The sequence below is a fragment of the Canis lupus genome, chromosome 4 (assembly GCF_048164855.1).
Source record: "Canis lupus baileyi chromosome 4, mCanLup2.hap1, whole genome shotgun sequence".
Lineage (NCBI taxonomy): Eukaryota > Metazoa > Chordata > Mammalia > Carnivora > Canidae > Canis > Canis lupus.
Window position 1 is genome coordinate 58,992,334 of NC_132841.1, and position 19,595 is coordinate 59,011,928.

Sequence of the window (19,595 nt, forward strand, 5' to 3'; positions counted from 1 at the left end):
ACTCTAAGGACTTTCCGTTTTTTTTTGTTTCAATAAAGAACATCTTTATTGAGATATACTTCAGTCGTTTAAAGTGTCTAATTTAGTGGCCTTTAGTATACTATCCAGTGCTCATTACACCACGTGCCCTTCTTAATGTCCGTCACCTAGCCCCACCTAGCCCCACTCCCCTCCCCTCCAGCAAACCTCAGTTTATTTCCTGTGATTAAGAGTCTCTTATGGTTTGTCTCCCTCTCTGGTGTCCTTTTGTTTTCTTTTTTCCCTCCTTCCCATATGATCCTGTTTTGTTTCTTAAAATTCCACCTATGAGTGAGATCCTATGATAATTGTCTTCCTCTCATTGACTTTATTCACTTAGTATAATAGCCTTTAGTTCCATCCACATCATTGCAATTGGCAAAATTTCTTTCTTTTTTTTTTGATGGCTGAGTAGTACTAATCATGTGTGAATGATTAGTTATCTATCTATCTCTCTCTCTCTCTCTCTATCTATCTATCTATCTATCTATCTATCCATCTATCTAACTATATCTCTATACATCCTCTTTATCCATTCATCTGTCAATGGACATCGGGACTCTTTCCATAGTTTGGCTGTTGTGGACATTGCTGCTATAAGTTGGGATGCAGGTGCCCCTTCAGATCACTACATTTGTATCTTTGGGGTGAATATCTGCTGTGCAATTGCTGGGTCATAGGGTAGCTCTGTTTTCTACTTTTTGAGGAACCTCCATACTCTTTTCTTGCCTTCCCAGCAACAGTGTAAAAGGGTTCCCCTTTCTCTGCATCCTTGCCAATGTCTGTTCTTTCCCGACTTGTTAATTTTAGCCATTCTCACTGGCGAGAGGTGGTATCTCATTGTGGTTTTTATTTGTATTCCCTGATGCCAATGCTATTGAGCATATTTTCATGTGTCCGTTGGCCATTTGTATGTCCTCTCTGGAGAATTGTCAGTTCATGTCTGCTGCCCATTCCTGATTGGATTCTTTGTTCTTTGGGTGTTGAATTTAATAAGTTCTTTATGGATTTTGGATATTAGCCCTTTACCTGATATGTCATTTGCAAATATTCTTCTCCCATACTGTCAGTTTTCTTTCGATTTCGTTGACTCTTTCCTTTGCTGTGCAAAAGCTTTTAACCTTGATCAAGTCCCAATAGTTCATTTTTGCCTGTGTTTTCCTTACCTTTGGAGATGTGTCTAGTGAGGAGTTGCTGCAGGCCAAGGTCACAAAGGTTGCCGCCTGTGTTCTCCTCTAGGATTTTGATGGTACTCCTGTCTCACATTTAGGTCTTTCTTCCATTCTGAGTCTATTTCTGTGCATGGTGTAAGAAAATGATCCAGTTTCATTCTTCAGCATGTGGCTGTCCAATTTTCCCAACACCATTTGTTGAAGAGACTTTTTCCATCGGATATTCTTTCCTGCTTGGTTGAAGATTAGTTCACACAGAGTTGAGGGTCCATTTATGGGTTCTCTATTCTGTTCCATTGATCTACGTATCTGTTTCTGTGCCACCATACTCTCTTGATGATTCCAGCTTTGGAATAGAGCTTGAGGTCTGAATCGTGATGCCACCCTTTTGGTTCTCTTTTTCAACATTCCATCCCGTTGGCTATTTGGGGTTCCTTTTCTGGTTCCATACAAATTTTAGGATTCTTTGTTTCAACGCCGAAATAAGTTGATAGTAATTTTGATAGGGATTGCATTGAATTTTTAGATTGCTCTAGATATCATAGGCATTTTAACAATATTTGTTCTTCCAATCCACGAGCAACGGAGTGTTGTTTTTCCATTTCTTCGTGCTTTCTTCAGTTTCTTCATGAGTGTTCTATAGTTTTCAAGAGTACAGGATCCTTTGCCCCTTTGGTTAGGTTTATTCCTAGGTATCTTATGGTTTTTGTATACCATGTTTTCTTGATTCACTCACCCTTTGATGGACATTTGGCTTGTTTGTACTTAAAAAAGGAATTATTTATTAGAGAAGAGAGAGAGAGAGAGCACAAGGTGAAGGGGAAGAGAGAGGGAGAGAGAAATTCCAGCAGACTCCACACCCTGTGCTGAGCCCGAGGCTGGGCTTGATCTCATGACCCGGAGACCACTGTACCTAAGCTGAAACCGAGAGTTGGATGCTCAACTGACTGCATCACCCTGGCGCCTGTTTCTAACCTTTTGATGTCTCTGATTGTGTCAACAGTGTATACATGTTGGTGCACACACCACTTTCAATTCTTTTGGGTAGATTCCTGGCCGTGGAATTGCTGGGTCCAAAGTAGGCCTATGTGTAACCATTGAGGAGCTGCCAAGGTTTTTTCCAAAGTGCTACAGCATTTTACATTCCCACCAGCAGTGTTTAATGGTTCTAGTTTCAGGGCATCATCACTACCATTTGTTTGTTATCTGACTTTTTGATGTTAGCCATGTAGTGCCTGTGAAGTGGTATCTCACTGTGGTTTTGATCTGCCTTTTCCTGCTGACTAATAACATCAAGCATTCTTCATGTGTTTGTTAGCTATTTACATACGGTGTAAGGATCCAGGTTCATTCTTTGTCATGTGCCTAGCAAATGTTCCCAGGACCACGTGTTGAAAGAACAGTCCTCTCCTTGTTGAATGCTCTTGCCACTCATGTCAAAAACCACTTGAACATAGGTATATGGGTTGATTTCTAGAGTCTCCATTTATTCTCTCGATCTATATGTCTACCCATATGGTAGCACCACATCATTATACCATAATTTTGTAGTAATTTTCGAAATCAGGAAGTGTAAGCCCTCCAACTTTGTTCTTTTCAAGATTGTTTCGGCGCTTCCAGGTCTCTTGCAGTTCCATATGCATTTAAGGATCATCTTTTCCATTTCTGCAAAAGGAGCTACTGAGTTTTGATAGGGATTTCATTGAAGCTGTAGATGCCTTTGGGCAATACCGCATCTTAAAAATACCAAGTTTCCCAATCAACGATCGCATGCTACCTTTCCTTTTGCTTAGGCCTTTAACTTTTCTCAGCAGTGTTTTCGTAATTTTCAGTGTAGAAGTGTACGTGCTTGGTTTAAGTTATTCCCTTGGTATTTTATTCCTTTGGGAAACTATTATCAAGTTGTTTGCTTAATGTCTTTTTTGAATTGTTCATTGATGTTGTATGGAAATACCACTTCCGGGGATCCCTGGGTGGCTCAGCGGTTTGGTGCCGGGCTTTGGGCCAGGGCGCGATCCTGGAGACCCAGATTCGAGTCCCACGTCGCGCACCCTGCGGGGAGCCTGCTTCCTCCTCTGCCTGTGTCTCTGCCTCTCTCTCTCTCTCTCTCTCTTTCTCTGTCTTCTCTCTCTCTCTATATATATATAATGAATAAATAAATAAAATCTTTAAACAAAATAAAAAATAAAAGGAAATACCACTTAACTTTGTATGCTATCTTGTGTCCTGCAGCTTTACTGAATTTCTTTATTAGCTGTACTGGTTTGTGTTTGAGGCAGGACGGGGATTTTTTTTTTTTTAATTTTACTGAGATTATGTTACCTATGAATAGATACAGTTTTATAGCTCTCTTTCTAATTTGGATGCCCTTCATTTCTTTTTCTTGGCTAATTGCTCTGGCTGTCATTTAACACAATGTTGAATAAGTGCTCAAAGAAGGCATCTTTGTTCTGTGCTGGATCGCAGAGGGAAAACTTTAAGTCTTTTACCACTGAATATGTTATCTGTGAGTTATTCATAAGTTTTCTTGATCATGTTTAGGATTTTCCTTCTTCTAGTTTGTTGTATTTTCATCATAAAAGGGTATTGAACTTTGTTAAAGACTTTTTCTGCATTAATTGAGATGATGAGATGATCAGGATTGCTCCCCCTCCTTCATTCTATTAATGTATGCTGATGGATTTTTTAAATAATGAACCACTCTTTTATTTCTAGGATAAATCCCACTTGTTCATACTAGTAATAATAATAAAAACTAATAATCCATTTAATATGCTAGATTTGGTTTGATAACATTTTGCTGAAAGATTTTCTCATATATACTCCTAAGAAATATGGGCTTGTAATTTTCTTGCGATGTCTCTGTCTGGCTTTAGTATCACTTCATACCCACCAGGATAGATAGCATCAAAAAGTCAGACACTGCTGGGAGATTTGAGAATAATTTCCATTAGTTCCTTAAGTGTTTTATAGAATTTTTCAGTTAAGCCATCTGGTTCTGAGCTTTTCTTTGTGGAGAGGTTTTTGCTTACTGATTCAGTCCATTCATTATAGGTCTGATATAGGGCTGTTCTCTTTCTTCTTCAATCGGTTTCAGGTAGCTTGTGTGCTTCTAGAATTTGTCCATTTTCTAGGTCATCTAATTTATTGGTATATAATTGTTCCTACTAACCTTATGATCTTTTTCATCTGCAGGTCTGTCTTAATGTCCCCACCATCACACAGTTAACCTCTGAACCGCATGGGGGTATAGAGACACCTACCCCCCACCCATGCAGTTTGAAATCCGCATATTACTTTGGATCCTGCAATATGTAACTAATTGCCTACTGTTGACTGGAAGCCTTATCAATAACAATTAACACATATTTTGTATGTCGCGGTATTATATATAGTATTCTTAAAGTAAAGCTAGAGACCAGGCACCCCTTTAGTCTTCATCTCTTCAAGTCTTTGCTTCAAAATCACCAAGGAGGCCTCTGCTGTCTACCTAATTTAAACTTAATCCCCCCATCTCCCTTTACCTGATCTACTTTCTAAACTTATAATTTACTATCTAATATACAGTATGATAATGCACATTGTTAGCTGACTACCTCTACTTCAACTAAATTACAAGAAGGCAGCGTTTTTTTGTCTGCTTGATTCAGTACTGTGTCCCCAGCACTAGAAAGAGTGTGCGGTTCACGGATGCTCAGTAAACAGTCCTTTAAAAAAAATACAGTTATATGTACTACATATAATTTATGAAATTTACCAAATTTCATAAAACACTCCTTGTCACAAGGGAATATATATGGTATTCTACAGTATCTTACCTATTTTTAAATAATGCCCCCATACAAGAGTACATACTGCAGGATGCCACTTCCGTGATGTACTACAAACGCGAAATTAACCCGCAGAGATAAAATTGTAAAACTGATTGATCCTTAAGCGGTGGTCAGGGGGTGGGGGTTGACTAAAAAGGGGCAGCACTTTCTGGGGAAGTACACTGTTCTGTATTTTCACGGGGTGGGGGGGGGGCGGTTGTTACACAGGTCCATCGGCAATTTTTGCATTTTTGTTCTCTGTAAATTATGTGCAAATCATTCTATGAAAATTACGTCCGACCTAAAAATACTGGCAAATAAAACTGTTAGTGCAGCTCACTAAACAGATTTCACCGCCCATACTCACTACGGGGTTGCAGCCCATGACCTAAAAGGCGGACTTGGAGCGCTGCTGTAAGGGTGAAAGGTTAGATGCCATTGGAAAAGCGGGCAGCGCTCCCCCTGGAACGTTTCCGACCTTCAGGAAAGCTTGGTTCTCTTTCCACAGCCCGGAGGGCGCTCCTCGCCTTGGTGTCCAGCCCTTGCGCGCCCGGCACCGCTGGATGCGCTCCAGGCACCACACCTGCAGCGCGGCGCCAGGGCACCAGCCAGAAGGCAGTGCGGGGACCCCGGCCGCCCCGGGCTCACGGACCCAGGTCGAGGAGGGTCACTGCAGCTTTCGACACGCCCCGATCCACGCCTACCCCCAAAGGCCTGCTGACCCCTATTGTTCTTCCCCCACCTCTCAAGCCCGCCCGACATCAACCACGTGGAGGGCTTCGGGCCCCGGGACTCGGCCCCCGCCCCCGCCCCCGGGGCGCTGCAGCCAGGCCTTGGAGGGCACACGTGCGCAGAAGAGGGCGCCGGGTCCCTTCGCCCGCGAAATCCGTCTCCCAGAAGGAAAGCCTGCGCTGCGGCGCCGCACATGCGCAGCGAGGGCCCGAGAGGCCGAGGGGCCGGGCCCGGGGGCGGCGGGGCGCCTCGCGTCCCATTGCAGCGCCTGGCGCGCACCGACCCCAGCCCCTGCGTCTCCAAACCCTTCCTGCAAAAAGGCCCAGTCGGAGGACCAACGGGCGCACGAGCCTAGCGATGGCGCAAGACCCAGGACGCGGCGACAATTCTCTCTCCCAGGCCCGAGCACGTTTCGCTAATGCTTGGAGGACTTAACTCAGGCATTGGAGTTGGAGCCCCAAGCCTTTCCAATGTTTGCAGTCGGCTTTTCTGCCTCCCTGAATGGACCTGAGAGTAGACCGTTGTGACAAGAGGGGAAACACGTCTCAGAGCTTTCCGTAAAGTGCCTGCAAGTCAAAGCTAACAGCGGCATATTTTCTAGGAACACACGCCAATTATTTTTGATGACACAAACATAAAGACCAATAGCTAACTCCTTTGAGTAATAGTAAAAAGAACAACTTGAAAAAACCCAGAGATAGTTTTCCTCCGCAGGGCAGGTGGATGTTCTGAAAATGCTGTTGCTTCACATTGATCTAGTGCAACATTAATCAGTGCCCTGATAGGTATCCACAGTTCTGGGGAAACTGGTTACTTGGGGAAAAAGTTCTCTTTGGATGATCACCTTCCATGCTGTGCCAGTTTCCATAGGGCTTAAAAGTTACGATGAACAGAAATACCTACAGAGCGTTTGCTTGGAATAAAGAACGTGGCCGGCAAAATACAGATTTTTGTCCTTGGTTTCTAAAAGGTGGCCTCTAGATTCTTGGCATTTCCCTAGTGTTTAATGTCCCCGGTAGGCCCCATTGATGTGCTTGGAGGCTATGACATCCTGACAACACAGAGAGGAAAACAAGTTTCACTTTTGTAGCCCTTTCAGATCTTACACTATGAGTCTCACCCTTTGGCTAGTTCTCATTCATATCCTAATGCTGTAATGAAACTGTAATCACAAGCACAGTGCTTTCGTGAGTTCTGTGAGTCACGGTCGTGAATTATCAAAGTATCAGAGGGGGAACTGGGAAGCGCTGAATCTTTAGCCCACGAGCCAGAGGTGAGGGTGACCTGCGGATTCCTGGGCATGCGGCTGGTGACTGAAGTGAGGGCAATCTTCTGGAGGACTGTGCCCTTAATCTGGAAGTTTGGCCCAACTCTAGCCGGTTAGTGTCAGATAGCACCGAGGCTATGCACTATGTACTATGCATGATTCTAGGTGCTTTAAATGTATTAACTAATTTAATACTCCCATAGGAACTGTAGGAAGTAGATTCTATTATTAACCTCGTTTTACACATGTTGAATGGAGACACACGGATTCACCCACTCGCTGGGGAACACACAGCTAGGTAGTGGGAGAGCGAGGCAGAAGGGCTGTAGACCATGGATTGGTAAACTGCTACTCACAGGCCACATCAGCCAACTGCCTGGTTTTCTACCGTCTGTGACCATAGGATGTTTTTCACATTTGGAAACGGCTGGAAAAAATTCAGAGAGCTGTGTTTGTGTTTTAGTGTATAAAAGTGACTGCGTGATGACGGGTCAGTGTCTTTGAAAGAAAAGGTTAGTGTTGCTTGAAGTTCCCCTAGAGATGGGAGGAGGGTAGAAGTCTCCGGGTCCCAATTCCACTGAGGGGGTTCCCCGTACCAATGATAAGCAACTCTTGGACATCAGCCAGCTGTCCCACAATTTAACTCAACTGTGTCACACGTCCTGGGACATAGCATTAGATCCCACAGCTTCACACTTCAGTCCTACGAGATTGACACCCCTCCCCACTTCAGACCCTAGCCACAAGCCCAGGTTATTATATGGTTATGACCCAGCAGCTATTGCTTGGAGGTTCCCAGGCCAACTCCTTAAACTCCGTTCACAAGTTTAGGTCGTTACTGACTGTCCGGCTATAGATCAGAGCCACAAGCCACAAGCCCTTCCCTTGGGTTCAATTAATTAGAACTCATAGAACCCAAATATTTTACTTATTCGATGACTGATTTATTATAAAATGTAGGATTCAGAAACAGCTAAACGGAAGACACATGTAGGGCAGGTGTGGGAAAAAGGTGTGGAGCTTCCATGCTGTCTAAACAAGCCACTCTCCCCATTATCTCCACATGTTCACCAACCTGGAAGCTCTTCAAACTCTGTCATTTTGTGTTTTTAGGGAGGCTTTATTATATAGGCTTTCTATCTATTAAGGACTGGCCATTGGTTCTTGATGCAACGGCCAGCCCCTAGCCCATCCCTGAAGATCAGGGAGTGGGACTAAAAGTTTCCCCCCTGTATGCATCGTTGGTTCCCCTGGCAACCAGCCACCATCTTTAGGTGCTTTCCACAAGTCACATCAGGAATGTAAACCCAGTTGTGGTGGAAAGGGTCTATTATGAATCATGAGACACCCGTTTCACTTTTATGACTCCAAAGCAATTTCAGAAACTGAGGGCAGGAGACCAATAGGATGACAAAAGATGCTCCCATTGCTCTTCTCACTCAGGAAATCCCAAGGGTTTTGGAAGCCGTGAGCCAGGAACCATCGACAATGACCAAATGTGAGACATATATTTTCATTGTCATTAAGTCGACTAAATATGCTTTTCTTATAAATTACAGAATCACCTAGGGTCACGGGGACACGAACACCAGTGTCAAGAGGCAGGAGTAAAGATCATAGTGTTTGTGTTTGTTTTTTAAAGATAAGAGTGTTTTTATTTTAATTCCAGTATAGTTAACATGCGGTGTAATATTAGTTTTGGGTACATATATAATACAGCGAGGCAACGATTCCATGTAACACCAAGTGGGTCATGGCAAATGCACTACAGACTGTAGCCTTTCCTGGAATTTCCATGGGCAAGGAAAGGCAGAGCAGGTCAAACAGTTTAGAATTGGCTGGCTTGAATAATTGTGGAGGGCTTTGGGACATAGGGATTGTCTTTGTCTGTTCCCTGGCCCGGGATTGATTTAGGGCAGGGGAATATTGGCTCGGTTTGTGATTATTAGATAAAGGAGGTGGTTGGGGGTATGGGATGGGGCTGGTTTACCTGTGAGAGGAGTGCTGTCAGGCAAGTTGTTTATCGCAATAGGAATTAACCACCACCCTCCCAGGAGGTCAACACATCCTAACGAGGAGAAGATAAAAAATATGGTTAATATAGTATCTCAAAATACATGAACATTTTGTGACATTCTAATTCTAGTGGATATAAGTAAAGTTTCATTGAAACATAGCAATATTGACTTATTTATTATTGTCTATGGCTGCTGTCACTCTACAGCAGCGAGTTGACTTGTGATAGAGGCCATATGGCCTAGAAAACCTAAGTTGTTTACTATTCGGCCCTTTTCCTAAACTAAATTTTGTCAACCTCTGCTCTATAGTAAATGCCGTTCGACTGTATGAAATACTGCATAGAAACGAAGATGTAAAACGATGAACATTTTAAAAATATAAGGCTATATGTCCTAAATCTTTAGGTGGAGAGACTCTCACTTTTACCATAGGGGAAAAATTAGATTATGTTATGGAAAATATGAAAACTTTCTATGGTAAAAAACCATCATAAAGGTACTTCCACCTGTAGGAAGATGGAGGAGATCTAGTGTTCCCTGTTCCTTCTGCTAAGAAAGAGCTCGGGATCCTGATACATCTTCTGGGACTGCATCGTTTTCTGGCTTTCACAGTTTGTATTGAAAAGTCAGTTTGTATTGAGCGGGGATCATGCCAGGGACCCTCCCTGAGGGCCCTGGGGCCCTGCCGAGGGACAAGGACCCCTGAGTGCCAGGCGATTCCTGTGCCTCAGCTCAAGCATCACCGCAGGAGATCTGGGAAAAGCTGAGGCTGGTGGTCGCGGGGTGGCCACACCTTGGCCGGATCCCTGCCATCGCGGTGCCAGGGCTCAGGCGCCCGCCTGCACAATCCCTGCGCCCCCCGGGCCTCGCGGGCCTCGTGCCCGCGCGCGCGCACCCTGAGGCGCCCTGGGTTCCAAAGCCGTGTCCTGGCAACGGGCCAAACACTGCTCTGGGCCTTCGCCGCCACGTTGGCAACCGAAGGAGAGCGCTGGGAGCCCAGCTCTGTATGCACGGCCTCCGCCCGGAGCCAAGTGCTCGAAGGGCACCTACCTGGGCAGGCTGCGCCCCTCAGGCACGGCCCGGGCCCCGCGGGGTGGGCCCCCGGCAGCAGGCCTCGGCCGCCTGCAGCCCGCTCACTGCGCCCCCCGACCAGCCTTGGCCCGCAGGGGTGGCCCAGCGGTCCAAACGCCGGGGTCAACTCCTAGGCCATCCTACAAGTGTGCCGCGACCCGGGATCGGCGCTGGTTCCTAGCATCGGCCACAAGGTACTCTGTGATCCCGTGGGCCCTGCGCTCTGTTCTGGGGCTCATCACCCAGATCTGCAGGCGGGGCGGCCTGCACAGGACGATGCTGTCAGCCCCCCAAGCACAGGCGTCCCTCACCTCCGCGTCCACCCTGGGCAGACTCCCTGCCTACGTGCCGCAGCTGCGGCTGGTCACCCCGGGGCCAGTGGCAGCACCCAGCTGTGGCCAAGACGTCTCCGCAGTGAAGAGGGCGTGGAGCGCCCGGGAGGAGGAGGACCCTGCCCTCACAGAGCCCCCAGATGCTCGGAGAAGGTGCCCTAAAGGTGCCGGGGCAGCACAGCCGGCATTCAGGCCCTTCGGTGTGGACAGAAGCCTGTGTTCCTTCGTGCCCAGGCCTGGGCCTCTGCACAGAAGCCTCCCCGCAGAGAGAGCAGCCGACGCAGCAGACGACAAGTCCCACAGGTCCAGCAGGAGCTCGTGCAGCACTCGAAATGCCATCAGCAGCTCCTACAGCTCCACCAGGGAGTTCCCGTCCGTGCAGAGGAGGAGGGGTCCAGCCAGAAGACAGGGCCGGCTGCCCCCGAGGCCCCCAGAGAAAGTCAGCCAAGACAGCCCCTCGTGTCCCGCTGCGCCTCCTGTGCCCTGCCAGATGAAGAACCAGCGCCAGCAGGAGGCGGGTGCCACCACGGGGCAGAAAGAACCCTGCAAGGACCGCTCACCCACATCTGACTGCTCCAGGCCCCGAAGACGCAAGATCCCTCTGCTGCCACACAGGCCAGGGGGTCCTGTGCGGCTGCCGCCAGCCCCTGAGCTCGGCTTTGGAGTCACCGCTGGGGACCTAGACGGGGAGAAGAAAGCCGCCCTCCAGCGCATCGACCGTGCTCTGCGAGGGGAGGTGGAGGGCGTCTCGAGGTGCGGCTCCAGGTGCCCTTCCAGTGCCTTGCCCGGGCCTGCTGCTCGGGCCGTTGTACTGCCAGCTGTCGCTCCAGCCCCTGGCCTGAGTGCACAGCGGGCGGAGCAGGACTCCCCGGGTCCCCTGGCTGTCCTGTCGCCTGGTGGAGGGGCTGTCTCTGTGCCGCCTCTGTCTCGGGGGGAGCCCAGCTCCCCTGGCGCCACCTCCTCCCTGTCACAGCCCCTCCCTGGCACCTGTGCACGATCCTCACCTCCAGCCCCATGCACCTTGCTGGCCTCTGCTTCCTGCCCGGGATGGGGATCGGGCAGGGCTGACCTGTGTGCCGAGGCCCCGGACCCCTCCAGGCCTGCTCCCTGCTCTGCATCAGGCCTGGCGTGTGCACGGAGCAGCCCAGCTCCTGGCTGTTCCATTCCCGCAGCTGCTGCAGAGTCCCTGCGCCCCCCCAGGGTGAAGCGCGGCAGGCACTGCCCTCGGATGGGAGGCGAGGGAGGGGGCTCTCTGCCAACCAACTGGGTCAGCGGTTTAACGGATGCCAGCTGTGCCTTCCCCGCTGTTACCAGCACCTCCAGAACGCAGTGCCCTAGCCCCATGTGTGTTGACTGTCCCGTGTTCAGCTCCCGGAGCTCCCCTCCCGCCGTGGGGCCTCGTGCCCCCCCTTCCAGGAGCCTGCCGGTCACTTGTGCTGTCCCTTCCAGCCCCTCAAGCGGCACATCCGCAGGCTTGGCTCCCCAGCCAGCCTCTGACGGCCAGGTCACCCCCATGGACTGCACTCCCCCTTGCCAGCCTCTGCTCTTGGGGTCTCCCCCTGGCTCCAGTGGGAGCTTCTTTCCATCTGCCCAGGCCCTTCCGATGCCCTCCAGAGACAGCATGGGCTCAGTCACAGCCACCACTGGCCTGCACACGCTGGGGCTCTGGAGCCACAGCCCACCTGGGAACCGTCCCCGTGGGAACCCAGGAACCCCAGCTCAGCCCACATTCGGGGCCACTGACGGGCAGTGTCAGGGAGCCACCAGCCTTCGCAGCGCTGTCCCCTATGGACAACGGGCAGCTCCAGCCTCAACCGCTGCCGTGGCCCTGACCTCGGCTCTAGGCCGGCTCACCTTGGGCAGCGCCACACAGGTGGCTTTCGGGGGTTCCTCGCCCACCTCCTGCACCTCGGGGACCCATGCTGGCACCCAGCCAGGCGTTGCTGCCACCCCAGCTGTCGTGCCCCCCGGCACGGCCACCGCCCCTAGCTCCATGACCAATGCTGGGCCCAACAGCCGGCAGCCCTGCCCAATAGCTGGCGGTGCAAGCCCAGCCCCCTTGAGCTTGGGGGTTGGCGCAGCCCCCGCAGGCTTGGGGAGGAGACAGGCTGCCCCAGGTCGGAAGCGCACCTTTGGAGCTCTCAGCGTGACGCCACAAACCAGCGGGGCCCCGAGCGGCACACACCGCTCTGGGGACAGCTTGGGCCCGAACACCCGGGGCCACCCTTGCGGGAGCACCCCCATCACCACCGCCCGAGCCAGCACTCAACACAACCCTGTGTCTGGAGCCCCGAAAGCCCCTCGTGTGAGTCCCAGCCCGAGGCACTTAGCGGCTCAGAGGCCCCCGAGGCCCAGCCCAGAGCCCAGCAGCACTGCCAGCGAGGCCCCCTGCAGGGTCGCGTGGGTCCCAGGCCCTACTCCTCCCGGCGCTGCCTCTGTGCTGAGCACAGCCAGGAGCAGCCCTGCCAGGACGAGCCCCTCGTCAGCTGCCCAGGGCTCGGGGAGTCGCAAAAGAGCTGCGCCGGGCCACAAGTCATTTGCCTCCACCTCGCAATCCACTCTTTTGGGGTCTAGGAGGAAAATGCGGGCCTGAGTCCACAGCTTCCTTCCTGGCAAGTCGCCCGCGTGCCCCTTCCCTCTAGGCTTCACGTGTATGGACCTCATGCCCATGGGAAACCCTAGTCTAGCCCTGACCTCTGTGCACCCGGAGCGACCCTGGGCATTCCGAAAGCCACCATCCAGAATATTCCCAAGCCTTGCCCCGCACTTTTGCCCAAAGGTGGGTGGCTCGAGGCTGTGTCAGATCCCAGTGGCTACAGGCCCCAGGACGGTGCGCGCAGGCCCGTGTCCCATCTGCCTCCAGTCCTGCAGCCCACACGACTCCTCCTCGACCCACAGTGTAGATGAATTGGAGTACCGTCAATGAACAGGGCAGGCAGGCTCACCTATGCCTGGACCTATGGTGGCACCCTGATTAGGACTCTGCTTCTTCATCTCGGGTTGGTTTACGGACTTTCACTTTGGAGCACTCTGTGCAAAACTATTTAGGGAAGCCCAGGCACCTGGTGTGGTTTGCACTGACAGAAGGAATGGAGCCTACATGGTCTGAATCCAGGATGCAGTGCTGCTATCAATCCTGGAAATAGGCTTTTTTTGGTAAGATATGTGAATGAAGTGTTGGTGTCTTCACCAAAAGGTGGCACCTAAGGGTTCTGAGGAAATAAATGTATAGACCCTCTGTACAGACTTGTGTATAAACAACTTTTGTATATACATATAGGATAGCTTTTTTGAACTTATACAGCTGTACATAAAAGTAGCTGATACTAGTTAAGCCTGTGTCAACATGTTTTTTCCACTTGTACATTTCGGACTTTTTCTTTTGGTTGATTAAAGTTGCATATGCTAAGTGTGTGAATGAAAAAAAAAATGCCCTCCCCATGTTCTTTCTATGTTCTACCAGTTTCCTCCAGAGCTTAAAATAAAGCCTTGCTCCACTTCTTTGCATTAAACAAAAACGTCAGTTGACAATCTTAGTTCTTAAAGGGAATATGTTTTCTTTGACTACTCTAAGACTTTCCGGTTTTTTTTTTGTTTCAATAAAGAACATCTTTATTGAGATATACTTCAGTCGTTTAAAGTGTCTAATTTAGTGGCCTTTAGTATACTATCCAGTGCTCATTACACCACGTGCCCTTCTTAATGTCCGTCACCTAGCCCCACCTAGCCCCACTCCCCTCCCCTCCAGCAAACCTCAGTTTATTTCCTGTGATTAAGAGTCTCTTATGGTTTGTCTCCCTCTCTGGTGTCCTTTTGTTTTCTTTTTTCCCTCCCTTCCCATATGATCCTGTTTTGTTTCTTAAAATTCCACCTATGAGTGAGATCCTATGATAATTGTCTTCCTCTCATTGACTTTATTCACTTAGTATAATAGCCTTTAGTTCCATCCACATCATTGCAATTGGCAAAATTTCTTTCTTTTTTTTTTGATGGCTGAGTAGTACTAATCATGTGTGAATGATTAGTTATCTATCTATCTCTCTCTCTCTCTCTCTATCTATCTATCTATCTATCTATCTATCCATCTATCTAACTATATCTCTATACATCCTCTTTATCCATTCATCTGTCAATGGACATCGGGACTCTTTCCATAGTTTGGCTGTTGTGGACATTGCTGCTATAAGTTGGGATGCAGGTGCCCCTTCAGATCACTACATTTGTATCTTTGGGGTGAATATCTGCTGTGCAATTGCTGGGTCATAGGGTAGCTCTGTTTTCTACTTTTTGAGGAACCTCCATACTCTTTTCTTGCCTTCCCAGCAACAGTGTAAAAGGGTTCCCCTTTCTCTGCATCCTTGCCAATGTCTGTTCTTTCCCGACTTGTTAATTTTAGCCATTCTCACTGGCGAGAGGTGGTATCTCATTGTGGTTTTTATTTGTATTTCCCTGATGCCAATGCTATTGAGCATATTTTCATGTGTCCGTTGGCCATTTGTATGTCCTCTCTGGAGAATTGTCAGTTCATGTCTGCTGCCCATTTCCTGATTGGATTCTTTGTTCTTTGGGTGTTGAATTTAATAAGTTCTTTATGGATTTTGGATATTAGCCCTTTACCTGATATGTCATTTGCAAATATCTTCTCCCATACTGTCAGTTTTCTTTCGATTTCGTTGACTCTTTCCTTTGCTGTGCAAAAGCTTTTAACCTTGATCAAGTCCCAATAGTTCATTTTTGCCTGTGTTTTCCTTACCTTTGGAGATGTGTCTAGTGAGGAGTTGCTGCAGCCAAGGTCACAAAGGTTGCCGCCTGTGTTCTCCTCTAGGATTTTGATGGACTCCTGTCTCACATTTAGGTCTTTCTTCCATTCTGAGTCTATTTCTGTGCATGGTGTAAGAAAATGATCCAGTTTCATTCTTCAGCATGTGGCTGTCCAATTTTCCCAACACCATTTGTTGAAGAGACTTTTTTCCATCGGATATTCTTTCCTGCTTGGTTGAAGATTAGTTCACCACAGAGTTGAGGGTCCATTTATGGGTTCTCTATTCTGTTCCATTGATCTACGTATCTGTTTCTGTGCCACCATACTCTCTTGATGATTCCAGCTTTGGAATAGAGCTTGAGGTCTGGAATCGTGATGCCACCCTTTTGGTTTTCTTTTTCAACATTCCATCCCGTTGGCTATTTGGGGTCCTTTTCTGGTTCCATACAAATTTTAGGATTCTTTGTTTCAACGCCGAAATAAGTTGATAGTATTTTGATAGGGATTGCATTGAATTTTTAGATTGCTCTAGATATCATAGGCATTTTAACAATATTTGTTCTTCCAATCCACGAGCACGGAGTGTTGTTTTTCCATTTCTTCGTGCTTTCTTCAGTTTCTTTCATGAGTGTTCTATAGTTTTCAAGAGTACAGATCCTTTGCCCCTTTGGTTAGGTTTATTCCTAGGTATCTTATGGTTTTTGTATACCATGTTTTCTTGATTCACTCACCCTTTGATGGACATTTGGCTTGTTTGTACTTAAAAAAGAATTATTTATTAGAGAGAGAGAGAGAGAGAGCACAAGGTGAAGGGGAAGAGAGAGAGGGAGAGAGAAATTCCAGCAGACTCCACACCCTGTGCTGAGCCCGAGGCTGGGCTTGATCTCATGACCCGGAGACCACTGTACCTAAGCTGAAACCGAGAGTTGGATGCTCAACTGACTGCATCACCCTGGCGCCTGTTTCTACCTTTTGATGTCTCTGATTGTGTCAACAGTGTATACATGTTGGTGCACACACCACTTTCAATTCTTTTGGGTAGATTCCTGGCCGTGGAATTGCTGGGTCCAAAGTAGGCCTATGTGTAACCATTGAGGAGCTGCCAAGGTTTTTTCCAAAGTGCTACAGCATTTTACATTCCCACCAGCAGTGTTTAATGGTTCTAGTTTCAGGGCATCATCACTACCATTTGTTGTTATCTGACTTTTTGATGTTAGCCATGTAGTGCCTGTGAAGTGGTATCTCACTGTGGTTTTGATCTGCCTTTTCCTGCTGACTAATAACATCAAGCATTCTTCATGTGTTTGTTAGCTATTTACATACGGTGTAAGGATCCAGGTTCATTCTTTGTCATGTGCCTAGCAAATGTTCCCAGGACCACTTGTTGAAAGAACAGTCCTCTCCTTGTTGAATGCTCTTGCCACTCATGTCAAAAACCACTTGAACATAGGTATATGGGTTGATTTCTAGAGTCTCCATTTATTCTCTCGATCTATATGTCTACCCATATGGTAGCACCACATCATTATACCATAATTTTGTAGTAATTTTCGAAATCAGGAAGTGTAAGCCCTCCAACTTTGTTCTTTTCAAGATTGTTTCGGCGCTTCCAGGTCTCTTGCAGTTCCATATGCATTTAAGGATCATCTTTTCCATTTCTGCAAAAGGAGCTACTGAGTTTTGATAGGGATTTCATTGAAGCTGTAGATGCCTTTGGGCAATACCGCATCTTAAAAATATCAAGTTTCCCAATCAACGATCGCATGCTACCTTTCCTTTTGCTTAGGCCTTTAACTTTTCTCAGCAGTGTTTTCGTAATTTTCAGTGTAGAAGTGTACGTGCTTGGTTTAAGTTATTCCTTGGTATTTTATTCCTTTGGAAACTATTATCAAGTTGTTTGCTTAATGTCTTTTTTGAATTGTTCATTGATGTTGTATGGAAATACCACTTCCGGGGATCCCTGGGTGGCTCAGCGGTTTGGTGCCGGGCTTTGGCCCAGGGCGCGATCCTGGAGACCCAGATTCGAGTCCCACGTCGCGCACCCTGCGGGGAGCCTGCTTCCTCCTCTGCCTGTGTCTCTGCCTCTCTCTCTCTCTCTCTCTCTTTCTCTGTCTTCTCTCTCTCTATATATATATATAATGAATAAATAAATAAAATCTTTAAACAAAATAAAAAATAAAAGGAAATACCACTTACTTTGTATGCTATCTTGTGTCCTGCAGCTTTACTGAATTTCTTTATTAGCTGTACTGGTTTGTGTTTGAGGCAGGACGGGGATTTTTTTTTTTTTTAATTTTACTGAGATTATGTTACCTATGAATAGATACAGTTTTATATCTCTCTTTCTAATTTGGATGCCCTTCATTTCTTTTTCTTGGCTAATTGCTCTGGCTGTCATTTAACACAATGTTGAATAAAGTGCTCAAAGAAGGCATCTTTGTTCTGTGCTGGATCGCAGAGGGAAAACTTTTAGTCTTTTACCACTGAATATGTTATCTGTGAGTTATTCATAAGTTTTCTTGATCATGTTTAGGAATTTTCCTTCTTCTAGTTTGTTGTATTTTCATCATAAAAGGGTATTGAACTTTGTTAAAGACTTTTTCTGCATTAATTGAGATGATGAGATGATCAGGATTGCTCCCCCTCCTTCATTCTATTAATGTATGCTGATGGATTTTTTTAAATAATGAACCACTCTTTTATTTCTAGGATAAATCCCACTTGTTCATACTAGTAATAATAATAAAAACTAATAATCCATTTAATATGCTAGATTTGGTTTGATAACATTTTGCTGAAGATTTTCTCATATATACTCCTAAGAAATATGGGCTTGTAATTTTCTTGCGATGTCTCTGTCTGGCTTTAGTATCACTTCATACCCACCAGGATAGATAGCATCAAAAAGTCAGACACTGCTGGGAGATTTGAGAATAATTTCCATTAGTTCCTTAAGTGTTTTATAGAATTTTCCAGTTAAGCCATCTGGTTCTGAGCTTTTCTTTGTGGAGAGGTTTTTGCTTACTGATTCAGTCCATTCATTATAGGTCTGATATAGGGCTGTTCTCTTTCTTCTTCAATCGGTTTCAGTAGCTTGTGTGCTTCTAGGAATTTGTCCATTTTCTAGGTCATCTAATTTATTGGTATATAATTGTTCCTACTAACCTTATGATCTTTTTCATCTGCAGGTCTGTCTTAATGTCCCCACCATCACACAGTTAACCTCTGAACCGCATGGGGTATAGAGACACCTACCCCCCACCCATGCAGTTTGAAATCCGCATATTACTTTGGATCCTGCAATATGTAACTAATTGCCTACTGTTGACTGGAAGCCTTATCAATAACAATTAACACATATTTTGTATGTCGCGGTATTATATATAGTATTCTTAAAGTAAGCTAGAGACCAGGCACCCTTAGTCTTCATCTCTTCAAGTCTTTGCTTCAAAATCACCAAGGAGGCCTCTGCTGTCTACCTAATTTAAACTTAATCCCCCCATCTCCCTTTACCTGATCTACTTTCTAACTTATAATTTACTATCTAATATACAGTATGATAATGCACATTGTTAGCTGACTACCTCTACTTCAACTAAATTACAAGAAGGCAGCGTTTTTTTGTCTGCTTGATTCAGTACTGTGTCCCCAGCACTAGAAAGAGTGTGCGGTTCACGGATGCTCAGTAAACAGTCCTTTAAAAAAAATACAGTTATATGTACTACATATAATTTATGAAATTTACCAAATTTCATAAAACACTCCTTGTCACAAGGGAATATATATGGTATTCTACAGTATCTTACCTATTTTTAAATAATGCCCCCATACAAGAGTACATACTGCAGGATGCCACTTCCGTGATGTACTACAAACGCGAAATTAACCCGCAGAGATAAAATTGTAAAACTGATTGATCCTTAAGCGGTGGTCAGGGGGTGGGGGTTGACTAAAAAGGGGCAGCACTTTCTGGGGAAGTACACTGTTCTGTATTTTCACGGGGTGGGGGGGGGGCGGTTGTTACACAGGTCCATCGGCAATTTTTGCATTTTTGTTCTCTGTAAATTATGTGCAAATCATTCTATGAAAATTACGTCCGACCTAAAAATACTGGCAAATAAAACTGTTAGTGCAGCTCACTAAACAGATTTCACCGCCCATACTCACTACGGGGTTGCAGCCCATGACCTAAAAGGCGGACTTGGAGCGCTGCTGTAAGGGTGAAAGGTTAGATGCCATTGGAAAAGCGGGCAGCGCTCCCCCTGGAACGTTTCCGACCTTCAGGAAAGCTTGGTTCTCTTTCCACAGCCCGGAGGGCGCTCCTCGCCTTGGTGTCCAGCCCTTGCGCGCCCGGCACCGCTGGATGCGCTCCAGGCACCACACCTGCAGCGCGGCGCCAGGGCACCAGCCA

The 19,595-nt window shown here is 46.9% G+C and overlaps 1 protein-coding gene and 1 long non-coding RNA gene across 22 annotated transcripts in view; both read right to left on the reverse strand.

Annotated features, from left to right (window-relative positions):
* LOC140632452 (uncharacterized) overlaps window positions 1-9,893 on the reverse strand; it is an 11,320-nt gene extending 1,427 nt beyond the window's left edge. Inside the window, exons 1-2 of the long non-coding RNA XR_012030016.1 lie at window positions 9,526-9,893; window positions 8,992-9,069 (exon numbers count right to left, since the gene is read on the reverse strand). This is a non-coding gene — a long non-coding RNA (uncharacterized lncRNA). The remainder of the gene's footprint in view (window positions 1-8,991; window positions 9,070-9,525) is intronic.
* LOC140632457 (zinc finger protein 300-like) overlaps window positions 1-19,595 on the reverse strand; it is a 187,255-nt gene that overhangs the window by 58,076 nt on the left and 109,584 nt on the right. The window lies entirely within an intron of this gene.